Source organism: Cherax quadricarinatus, chromosome 96 (assembly GCF_038502225.1).
Source record: "Cherax quadricarinatus isolate ZL_2023a chromosome 96, ASM3850222v1, whole genome shotgun sequence".
In the NCBI taxonomy this organism is placed as follows: Eukaryota; Metazoa; Arthropoda; class Malacostraca; order Decapoda; family Parastacidae; genus Cherax; species Cherax quadricarinatus.
In genome coordinates, this window is record NC_091387.1 from 11383625 (window position 1) to 11395788 (window position 12164).

Consider the following 12164-nt stretch of genomic DNA (forward strand, 5'->3'; position numbering starts at 1 on the left):
TAACGCAAGACCCTTCTCTGCAGCTCATGAATATCCACGTCCCGTAATGGGTATGCCTCAGCCACACCCCATACCTTACTGTAAACAAGAGTTAACCACCACTGCCCTCTGTTGCAAGGAGACATCCACAGCTCTTAAACCTCTGACACAGTCTGAAGCCTTTTTTACCACCAATTCAGAATTTACCCTTCGACCCTCCCTCTCTTCCACTATGTACACGATCCCACATATTTTAAGTTGCTCCACGACTGACCACCCATACCTTTCGTCCAAACCCCCCCCCCCACCCACGTACCCACCTCCAATAATTTTGATTTCGCCCTGTTGACACGCGTACCAGTCACTGCCACAAAAAACTCAACCCTACCCACGATCTGCAAGTCCTCCTCCCCTTTTAACAAAATTATGGTGTCATCCATGTAACCGACTACACTCGCTGCACAGTTACTATCCAGTACCCCACACCCCAAACCACCATCCACCAGTTCATAAAATGGATTTTGCACACAGGCAAAAAGCAGCTGAGAGAGGGGGCACCCTTGCCTCAAACCCCATTCCATGCATACAGGCTGCCCTACCTTACCATTGCTGAGGCATACAAAGTGTCAACCCATCGTACTATCCCCTCCCCAAAACCCTGCTTCAATAAAGTAAGCCTTAATAAATTCGTGTCAACACAGTCGTAAGCATTTTGTCAGTCAAGCCTGAGAACACCCCCTTCCCTTGACATTCCCATAAAAACTCCCTAATATGCACATGTCCTTCCCTCATGCTCCTACCTGGTATGCCTAGCTGTCCCCTATGAATAACTGATTCCATGACTTTTCTCATCCTGTTACCTAGGACCTTTGCAAAGATTTTATAGTCTGAACACAGAGATAGCCCTATATGCACTCAGACCCCTCCCCCCTCCCTTTTTGGGCACCAACACAACTACCCCTGTGCTCTGACGTACCCAACCTCCCCTCCGTGAGCATGCAATTCAATACCTCAACCAAGCGTTGTTTAATGCTTCCCCAATGTGTCCTATAAAATTCATTTGATATGCCATCTATACCTGGTGCTTTCCCTTGACTCATCCTAAAAATCGCCTCCTCGACCACCTCCACACGAATCCTACCTTCTAGTACCCTCCGATCCCTTTCACTTATGACCTTTCTGAATCCCCCCCCACCATCAGACCATCATTATGAACCCCCCCTGCTCTCTGCCGGAGTTGTTCTTCAGACCAAAGATCAGTATAAAAACTCGTGCTGTCCGTATTAGAGAGCAACTGACCAGGCAGATATCCATCCAAACTGGTGCATACTTCCAAATGCAGGAGGGATGTTGCTTGTTGTCTAACCCTAAATTTCTGCAGGACACAACCCGAAGGTTTTTCACCCCATAGCACCTCTTCCATGCTCACCCTGATTCTAATCGCATTGAAACGCTCATTGTGAATTTCAGCAAGTTGATTGCGATGTTCAATGTCTTCATACCTACTACTTCTGCATCCAAAATAATAATCATTCAGTTGCCCCTCCAGATAATTTTTGTAGCCTATACCTCCACCTCGCCTCCTTACCCCGATTCCTATAATAACTCACTATCCCGGGTTTGGCGCATTTCCCACCATTCCAACAAACATTCACCTTCCCTTCGTGTTTCCCAGAGATTCTTCCACCAATCCTGAAAAGTAGACCCATCCCCCTCCCCCTCCAAAAGCCGCACGTTCAGTTTCCAATAACCTGGATAAATCCATATCATTCCATCCCAGTCCAAATCTGCTAGTACCACAAGGTGGTCTGAAAAGCCCACATCAAAGGTCTGTACGTGCCCAACTCTAATTCCTTGTGTTACATAAAGTCTATCCAGATGGGCCGCATAGCCTCTGCGGATGAATGCGTGCTCCACCCAACCCCACCACATCATAAACCCCTGCATCCCCCAGCAGATTTCTTAGGACAGGTAAAACGCACCCCGCCCCCCTCGGCTCAATATCATGGTGGATAACGCAGTTCCAATCCCCACCCAAGACCAAAATTAAAGGCAATCCCCGAGTGTGAAACGTTAAAACCTCCCTCACAAAATCTATTTTAACTTTAGAATTGCTTCCCGCAGGCATATAAACTCCAATAAAACAAACTAACCCCACCCCAATACCCATCCACCCTTACCACCCTTCCACCTCCCCCCATCCCAAGACACGCCAAGGGCTGGACTTTCACTGCTCTAGCCACCCCACCCTTGAATTTTGAAGAATTACTCTCATACATTCGGTAGCCTTTTAACTGTAATGCTCGCCCAAACTTATAATTGTGTTCTTGTATGAAACATACACCCACAACATACCTGCGCAAAAACCACTCCATCCATACACGCTTAACCTCCGCCTGTGGGCCATTTACGTTGATGGTAACACTTGAAATCACAAAAGGAGGTTTTCCTCTGTTTTTGGGTCTTTCCCGTTCCCAAATGTGCATTACACTGACCTTGTTTGACTTTTGATTTCCCAAGACCCCCCTCACCCCCCGTGCCCTACCCGTACACTGGGCGCTTGCCACAACCCCTTCTGCAAGAGGTGCCTCAGTCACTTTCAACCATAATTTCTTCCCTGGATGCTGTCCCGGTGTCAGGACCTCGTCCATATCCGACACTCCCGCCGTCCATTTGTGGGAACCACCTTCCACACACATCTCACCAGACGAAGCCTCCTGGTGGACTTCCACCACCACCCCATGCAACTGTGTCATTCTAGTTTCATCCAGGTCCCCCACATTCGGTGACTCCTCCTCCATCACCTCTTGACACTCCGGTGGAACATCAGGGCCATGCTCTGCCCCATCCAGGAGATCGTGTAGCACGTTCTCCAGCAAACTTTCCTGTGACAACTCCACAGGCTCCGCAGGCCCTACAGATGGCGCAGGCACATTTGTAGTGTCCACCGACAGGGTGGCAAACGCCATAGACCACGTTTCCTCTTTTTGTACCTCCTCACTCCAAAGCTTAGTTCCCTATCCAGTCGAGGGGGCCAGTCCCCAGATTGAAGGCCTCAGTTCTTAGGACTACAGGAGAAGGTTCCCAGATGCAGACAACCAGGCACCTGGAGCACTGAGCAGCCATATGGTCATACGAGTTTCATAACCTGCATGTCTTCCGTTGGCCTGCATAGTGAACAAAAACCTGGGTCCTGTAGTTTTCCAGATGAAGATAAGATGGAATTGGCTACTTTAATGTCATCTTGAGGGTGAAGGAGCCCTCCCTCCATACTTCCTTGGTCGCTGCATGTACCGTGCTGTATCTACCAAAAACTTCCCGAAGATCATACTCCTCTGCCTCGAAAGGCACGTTCCTTACTTTGACCCAGGTAATGTATGTGGAGACGTCATGCAGACATACTTCTACAGATGAATTCACCGCCATTCTTCTCTTGAAAAGCTTTCACAATTTCACAAAAATCCTCGACATCCCATTGACAGCTACACTATATAATTCCTCGTTGGGGATGCCGTAGACGTCACGAATAATGTTAGGCAACAAGACATGCATCGTTGCACCACAGAGCCACAGAGGAATTCAACACAGACCATGTTTATTCTTCTGCCCTCACAGTCCGCCATCTTGCATACTGTAGTACACGGTTCGCCACCAGGTGTAAGCAGGAGCACGTTCAGAAAGAGTCCTCCCAGCCCACAGGTTGAGAGACTAATAACACGCAAACTACAACTCTTACCATAAGGTTACCAGCCTACATATCACTTCCTGCCATCAAAACACGCAAATCTCCCACAGTGAAGACTTTATACCTACTCATAAAACTCGCAATCCATTTCGCACCCATGACCATACGATTTCTCCATTTTGTTTTATAAAACGTCCCAGCCATCGCGAGAATTAATTCCCGAGCACCACATCATGCAGAGCCCATGACATGTAGATATAATCCATCGCAAGATAACTTACAGCTCCCTGTACAACGGGACTCGCACCACCTACATCTAAAAAGAGGGGGGCACGTAACACGGTAATGTCCCCCCACCCACTGCAAAACCACTAAGCCATACACACAGGCGCTAAATGACGGCAAAAGTAAATTGCATGTAGCATCTTCAGTAACTCGTCTATTAGATAGCACTTCCCCCGACGTAAGAATATTGAGGTAGTAAGGTTCCTGGGTACACGAGGTACTTTTTAAATTTTTTAACAATTTAAAAACTACCTAACGTACCCAGGAACGCAAACACATACCTTTAACCTCTTCCTTATCTCATTCCACGCATATAACAGGTACAAACTTTGCACATAAGACACGACACGACTGACAGACATTTGCTACGACGCGAATCTTGACACTCTTCAGGGCACTCATCAACATAACTCGTCGCAGCATATCGACGCATGCGTCACAATCCCTACCTTGCGTCCAACGACATACGCTATACACACTCCCCACACCTCGCACACAAAGATGGTTATGTTTTACGAAAAACCCAAACATGTGCTCACAAAAATTTATCAACCCTAACCCACCTTGACCCATAGATAAACATACAACGTCACGATGCATCCACTCACAACGACTCCCCCAGATATTACGATAGATGCGGACCAACTAACGGCCTACATCGCATTTCAACAATGGATACATGCCAACGACCCATTGATGTAGTGCCAACGCCCCAGATCACAACTCGTTCACTTTCCGCAAAACCCGATCAGTAAGCAACCTCTCGCATCCAGGACAACTCCTGTTATAAATCCCACAAATTTTTAATTATCACATTCCATTTCCCAAGAACTACGACATTTCCACAACTCCAGTTACCTAACATCATCACACATGACTCACTCTCATTCACTTTTATTCCTGCCACTCGTCCAAAAACACTCACTAATTCACGCACTTCGCTAAAAGCCAAAACCTGTGGAATTAAAATGGTCGTGTCATCCACATAACCAACGATGTTCATTAGCACACTGCCAAGACCTAATGTTCTACCTTTTATAGCCCTACAAGAGGGATCTTGCAATATCACAAACAACATTTGCAACAACGGACATCCTTGCCTAATCCCACAGTCCACTGCTAAACTCTGCCCTAACTGGCCATTCACCTGTACTCTTACTTGTGCACTGTCATACAAAGTCTGAGCTCACTGAACAAGCTCGTTCCCAAACCCCTGCCACCTCATAAAAGCCCACACCGCCTCGCGTTCTACATTATCAAAAGCTGCCATCCAATCTAAAGTCACTATACCTCCCCCTACTTCGCCTTCCTGATGTGCGTCAATAAAATCACTAATTATGCCCTGTCCAACACTCATTGACCGACCAGGCACTCCAAACTGTCCCTCATCAACCACCCGGTCTAAAACCTCCTTAATGCGATTCCCAAAAATTTTTGCAAAGATTTTGTAATCTGCGCACATTAACGTAATGGCCCTATAATCCTTAACCGTAACACGGCCTTTTTCGGCACTAAAATTACTAATCCCGTACGCTGCAGGCTACCTAAACACCCTGTATCTTTCATGTTATATAAACGAACTAAGAAGTGTTTAAGTACATCCCAAAACTCTAAATAGAAGCCACTTGGAGTACCATCAATCCCCGGAAATTTATTAACCGTCATGTTACTAATAGACTTCCAAATTACCGCCTAACATCACACAACGCATCCATACATACACCTACCCTTCACGCTGACACGCTGTAATCCCGATCATACGCACTCATGCTCTCCATACTTGTAAGAACTTGTCCGCTGGTGTATCCACGCAGATAGTCGCGGATAGTATGGCTCATGACATTCATAACTTGCTTCCGCTGACCTTGCCCTCTCAAAACATATGCAGGAGGATCATCTCACAGAACATCTGCCAACTCACTAGTTACTCTCGCACCATGAAATACCTGATTTTGTAACTATTAAGACAGCCGTGAGCAGTATATCGTATCGGATATACTGCTCGCGGCACATAATATGCACGGAATGTATTAGATTTTTATTTTGGATGCCCAATTATGGGTACTTTATTATTCGCTGCCTGACCACAGTAGAGTGCGGTTGTGCTCTGCACCTCTCTGCTGTTTGTAGGCGAGCTCCCTTGTCAGTTACCTGGCTGCAGCGGTGTGAAGTGGTGCTGTCATGCCTCTGTTAACAACATAGGTGCACTGTGATTGTCAAGATGGCGGTTAGTCTGAGACGCAGGATAAATACTGTAGGCATTGAGCTACTTAAAGGAACTATAACGCCTAGTTCTGCGCAAGTCTTATTGCCAAAGATCATCCGGGAGACATATGGCGTACAAGATAGTGACTTGTATGGTGTAGCATTAAACGGAAGCCAAAGAATATTCGTCAAACTGCTATCAGCTACGGTTTATGAATCGTTAGTCACCAGGTTTCAGGACGTAAGTCTTAGCGTCACACCAGCTGTCAGTGTAAGATTGATAGATGTTTCACGGCATTATAAATGGATCAAGTTACGCAACGTTCCCTTTGAGGCGGACGAGGCGGATATAAGGAAAGTTTTTGAGACATATGGGACGCTGCATTATGCTCAACATGGTACGTGGGCGGCAGGTGCCTATGCTGGTTATCCAGAGGGTTCTTTCAACCTCAAAATGACGTCGAGGCACCCAATACCGTCCTATGTGTATCTACAAGATTTCAGGACGCAGGTAATGGTAATGTACCCAGGACAACGACGTACATGCCGCCTATGTGGTGAGTATGATCACATAGCGGCAACCTGTGACAAGCGAAGACGTGTGCCTGGACCTGTGGTGGATGTCGCAGCCCCTGCTTCAAAGGTGGCAGGTGAAAAACACACATCGGATGGAGGGCGTGGTGTTTTGTGGAGCGAGATAGTGGATCGGGCACACAGGACTGGCGGTGAGTTGGAGTCCCTCCCCCAGCTGCCTGATCAGGTATCGTCTCCTGTGGATAAGGAGGAGCAGCAATTACAGGAGAAGGTTCTTGAGATTGAGGAAGAATTGGTGGAGGTGTTGAAGACTTTGTCACCACCAGAGAGGGACGTTACATCTGGGCGTGGTGTCATCGGAGAGCCGTCACTTCCAGAAAGTCGGAGACATGATAATTTGGGACGTGATGGTGGTTTGGAGTCGTCCGTTGAATCATTAAACCATTCTCAGGTAGAGGTGGAGGTTCATCGAGAGGCAACATCTGATCAAGATATGTGTAACATGACCGTCACGAGAAAGAGGGCGGCTACGTCAGATTCTGACGACGTCCTTAAACCTGCACAAAGGCCTGGGAAACAGATTGAGGAAGTGTGAAGGTAGTGGTGTAGGTGGTGGTAGCCATGATAGGAGGCACCGGAAGAAGGGGGGAGGGAAAGAGAGCACTCTGAAGGTGTCAAACTTAAATTCAAGCTCTGGAGTTGTAAAGAGTGATGAGAGGAAGCAGGGGTGGAAACTTTAATAGGCCTTAGGTGTATGTCTGTAAATGTTAATGGGTTATGTAGCGGTATGAAGAGAGATTGGTTTCGTAATTTCCTGAACAAATCTAGAGTGGATGTTGTGTTCCTGCAGGAGCACAATTTTAAAGAGGGTAGGATGTTGGAGGTGGCAGGATTTCGAGTAGTTACCCTGCCATCTCCCTGTCTAAAAGGTGGTGTGGGAATTTTAATAAGGGAGACGAGCCCGTTTGTTTTGCAGAGAAGCGAGGGAGGAGGGGGAGGGAGGGTGTTGCGTGTGGATGGGTGGTGGATGGGTAAGCGTGTCTTTTGTGAGTGTGTATGTGCCGGCAGAAAATAACATCAAGGTAAAGAATGATTTTGTGTGTGAGGATCTTGTGTTTTTCTTAAGTGCATTGCCAGAGGTAGCAATAGTTGGTGGGGATTGGAATAGTGTAATCAGGATGGCTGATGTGGACCCAAAAGGGGCTGGATATATGTCTGTGGCTCTTAGGGATTTATTAAGGGATGTTAGGTTACGTGATGCCTTCGGGGGGGGGCGGTGTAGGAGACTGAATATACGTTTGTTAGGAGTGGATATGCTGCGAGACTAGATAGAGTGTACCTTTGTCAGGGAGTGGATGTGAAATCTTTCAGTACTGTGGAGGCTACAATGTCAGATCATAGGGCAGTGGTGGTGGAGGTTGGGTGGGGGACGCTCGCGGACATATATAGAAGTTATTGGAAATTAAATATAAGTGTATTAGATGATGAGGAGGGGTTGGAGGGGGTTTTCAGTCCTATGGAGGGAGCTTAGTGTGGAAGAACAGGGAGTAGATGACATTGTGACATGGTGGGATAGTGTTGCAAAGGAAAGGATTAGAAAGTTTTATGTGAGAAGGAAAACGTATTAATAATTTAAAATATGGACTGGCTAACTATTTAGAGGATAGGTTAAGAGGTTACTATGGGCGGGGGGTGGGTGGGAATAATTTTCCTATGGATTAAATAGCTGAAATAAAGGGGAGGTTGAGGGTGTTGCAAAATGAAAGGTTTCAAGCTGTAAGGGTGCAGGCAGGGGTGGAAGAAGTGCTTTGGGGCGACAAGCCGTCAGCGTGTGTTTTGCGGCATCAAAAGCAAAGGCAGGTGGTGACAGCTATCCCATGTTTAGAGGTAACGGAGATGGTTGGGAATTATAGAGCAGGGCAGGAGATACGAACCACGAAGGGGATGTGTGCGTATGCGGAGGCTTGGTACGAGAAGTACTGGAACAGTAGGGGGGTGGGGGACGTGGCGTTGGACAAGGTGTGTACGTATGTGACGTGTAATTTAGGAAATAGTGATAGAAAGGCTTTAGGTGGGACTATTACGGCAGAGGAAATAGAGAATGTGTTAAGGGGAATGAGGAAGGGGAAAGCGCCGGGTATTGACGTCTCCCAGTAGAATTTTATTTACAACATTGGACCTTAATAAGGGGATTTATAGTTAGGTTATTTAATCGTATGAAGGAGAAGGATACGTTGGGGGAGAAGCAGGTAACAGCAGTTGTAGTGTTGGTTCCAAAGGTCAAGGGGCAGCCCACCCTTCGGGAGTACCGAGCCATATCACTGCTGTGTGCAGACTATAAGGTGTTCGCAAAAATTTTAGGTAATAGGTTCAAATGTGTTGTGGGAATGGTCGTGTCAAAATCTCAGTTTGGGTTGCCGGGAAGGTCAATGATTGAAGGACATGGGATACGGAGAAGTTTTGTGGAAGCTAAGGGTGGGGGTGAAGGGGCGGCTTTGTTGGCTCTAGATTGGCAGGGAGCATATGATAGAGTGGAAAGGGAAGCTTTGCAGGTTATACTTAGGAGACAGGGTTTTGGGGAGGAAATAGTCGAGTGGGTAAATACGCTATACAAGGGGCGAAAATGAGGATACAGATTAATGGGTGTATGGGGAGGGATATTGCAATGGGTAGAGGCCTTAGACAGGGATGCCCCATGTCCCAAATTTTGTTTGCGTATTTCCAGGACCCCTTTTATAGAATGGTTGACCGCAGCTTATGTACGACATGTGAGGGAAGTGTGGGGGTGGGAGGGCCTGGCCGGGTTTAATTGGATACGTTGACGACACCACTGTGCTCATTCGTGAAGGGATGTCAATGGGAGTGTTGGACGAGGTTGTGCAATTATTTGGAAGTGCCACGGGTATGCAGGTAAATAGTGCGAAGCCAAGGTGCATGGGGTTGGGTTCTTGGGTGGGGGGGAGATGTAATGTTGTTAAAGAATGGGCGATGTCTTTAAAGATTTGTGGTATTATTTATAGGGATGACATGGTTGCGGCGTGGGTGGAAAACTCGGATAGGTTATTGGAAAGGATCGTGGGGCGTCTAGGTGTTCTGAGACCCCAGCACCTAACTCTTATACAGCGAGTGATAGTCGTGAACATTTTATTGTATAGTAAGATTTGGCATGTTGCAGCTGTGTTCCCAATTACAGGGACAGCGATTGCGGGGATTCTAAGACGGGTGTGCAAATTTTTGTGGGGTTCACGTTGTGATTGGTTACGGAGGGAAGTTGTAATGTTACCTGTAAGTCAGGGTGGGTTGGGGTTGATGGATTTGAGGAGGGGGGCTAAATGTGTGTTTATTAATTAAATGGGAAGTGTTGCATGAGGGTGTGAACGCGGGACAGTTGGGAAGGATACATGACAGGCTGGGTATGTGGTATCGAGGAATGGAGTTGAGGGAATGCGAAATCGTTTTGAGGGCTGTGATGTTGGTTAGGGAACTGAGAAAGGTTCGTATAAGGGTTTTGTGTAGGTTACTTGTAGGTAGGTGCGTTGTCCCAGTTGAGGGTTTGTTCCCCATGTATGCGTGGAAGAGTATTTGGTTTAGATTTAGTAAAATGAAGTTAAACCCTCGGACGCGTGAGGTGATGTTTCGTTTTCTGCATGGGATCCTTCCGTCTGGTGAGATACTACGAAACAGACAGGTTGTAGAGGGTGGGGGGTGTGGTATCTGGAGGGGATGAGACTGCGTTCCATGTAGTTTATTTTTGTGAAGGGCTAGAGGAGGTTAGGTGCTGGTTAAGTAGGTTGGTACAGAGGGTGGGTGGACGTGGGGTGTCGGCTTTGCGTGCTCTAAGTCTAGATACGGGTGGGTTAGACGAGGGTGTCATAAGAGCTTTAGATTATATCATGGTAGATTATATATATATGTCGTGGGTGATGAGGGGGAGAGGGGATAGTGAGGAGAGAAGAAAGGTTCTTGCGGTAACGTTCTATCCTACGGTGTGTCGTAACAGAGATATGTATGGGAGGAGGTGGGATCAGGCTTTCTCAGAGGGGGTATAGAATGCTAACGTTAGGGATTCTCGTAAATCTGTGATTGATAATGAGTGAGTGAATGGGTTTTCATAGGTTGGAGGGAGTCAGGGGGTCACAACGGGCTCGCCTCCTTGAGGGGGATTATTATTATTATAATCAAGGGGGAAGCGCTAAACCCGGAGGATTATACAGCGCCTGGGGGGGGGGGATATGTGGAAGGCATTCAGGCTTAATTCGGGGAACTGGAGCACAGATCCAATTCCCTAAATCAAGAGCCCCTCACCAACATCAAGGAACCTTCCTTGAGGGGTCCTTGAGGGGGAGTGGTCGTGAGAGTGTTGTGAATGTGGGTTTGGAATGGTTTCCTGGTTTTCATTGAGACTTATGGCAGCCAAGTGTGGATGTAGAGCTCAAGGTCTCGTTATGTTAGATATAACACTTTTCAGAATGTAGGTATAATATAGTAGATTTTTTATGTATTATTTTGATGTGTATCAGTCTTGTATGACATGATTCTTGAGTAATAAGTTCTTTGCGACATGAAGTGTGTTTTAGTTTGTATGTATGTTACGTGCTGAGTTTTTGTACGATGAGATATACTTAGATACTGTTTTGCTTTGTGCATACACTGATTAATGTGATGTTGTGAAACTTTTTGTGTGTATGTGTGTGTATGTGTGTGGGTGTGTATGTGTATGTGTGTGTGTGTGTGTGTGTGTGTGTGTGTGTGTATGTGTGTATGTGTGTGGGTGTGTATGTGTGTATGTGTGTATGTGTGTGGGTGTGTATGTGTGTATGTGTGTGGGTGTGTATGTGTGTGTGTGTGTATATATATATCCCTTTCTATTGTATTGAGCCTTTGTCATGGGTCAGACGTTATGTAATACTTTATATATGTATGATTCGATTCTTTTTAAAGTTTATAATTCTGGTCTGTACCCTGATACAGGTTTGGTGTTGATGCTAAGTTCTTGATGTTAAGTTTTAGTCTGTATGGTATACAAACATATCTAGACGGTTTATGTTTTTTCGTATGTTGGTATATGTAAAGCTGTATTGTTAGGGATACGTATGTAGATGTTCTAGTAAGATTATGATGTTAGGTTTTGGTTTTTTGATTAATGTGAAGGATGGGATTTAACTGATATAACTTCTTTGTATATTTTATGTTCAAGTGTATTGAGCCTTTGTCAGATGTCATATGTACAATTTATATATATGTAAGGTTTTGCATCAAGGATTGTGTATATATGTCAATTCATGACCCTGTGACAGTATTTTTTTTAGTTATGTTCTTGCCGTAAGTTCTTTTTGTATGTTTGGCAGCAATATCTTGCGAGCATATAGGTGCAATCCGTTTGTTAGTTAATTTGATTGAGATCCACACTGTTTCTTTATTTTTATGTTAAACTGTAATGGTTTTAAATATATAAAAAAAAAAAAGTTACTCTCGC

The 12164-nt window shown here is 45.9% G+C and overlaps 1 protein-coding gene across 1 annotated transcript in view; it reads left to right on the plus strand.

Annotated features, from left to right (window-relative positions):
* LOC128701788 (G-protein coupled receptor GRL101-like) overlaps positions 1 to 12164 on the plus strand; it is a 692032-nt gene that overhangs the window by 296237 nt on the left and 383631 nt on the right. The window lies entirely within an intron of this gene.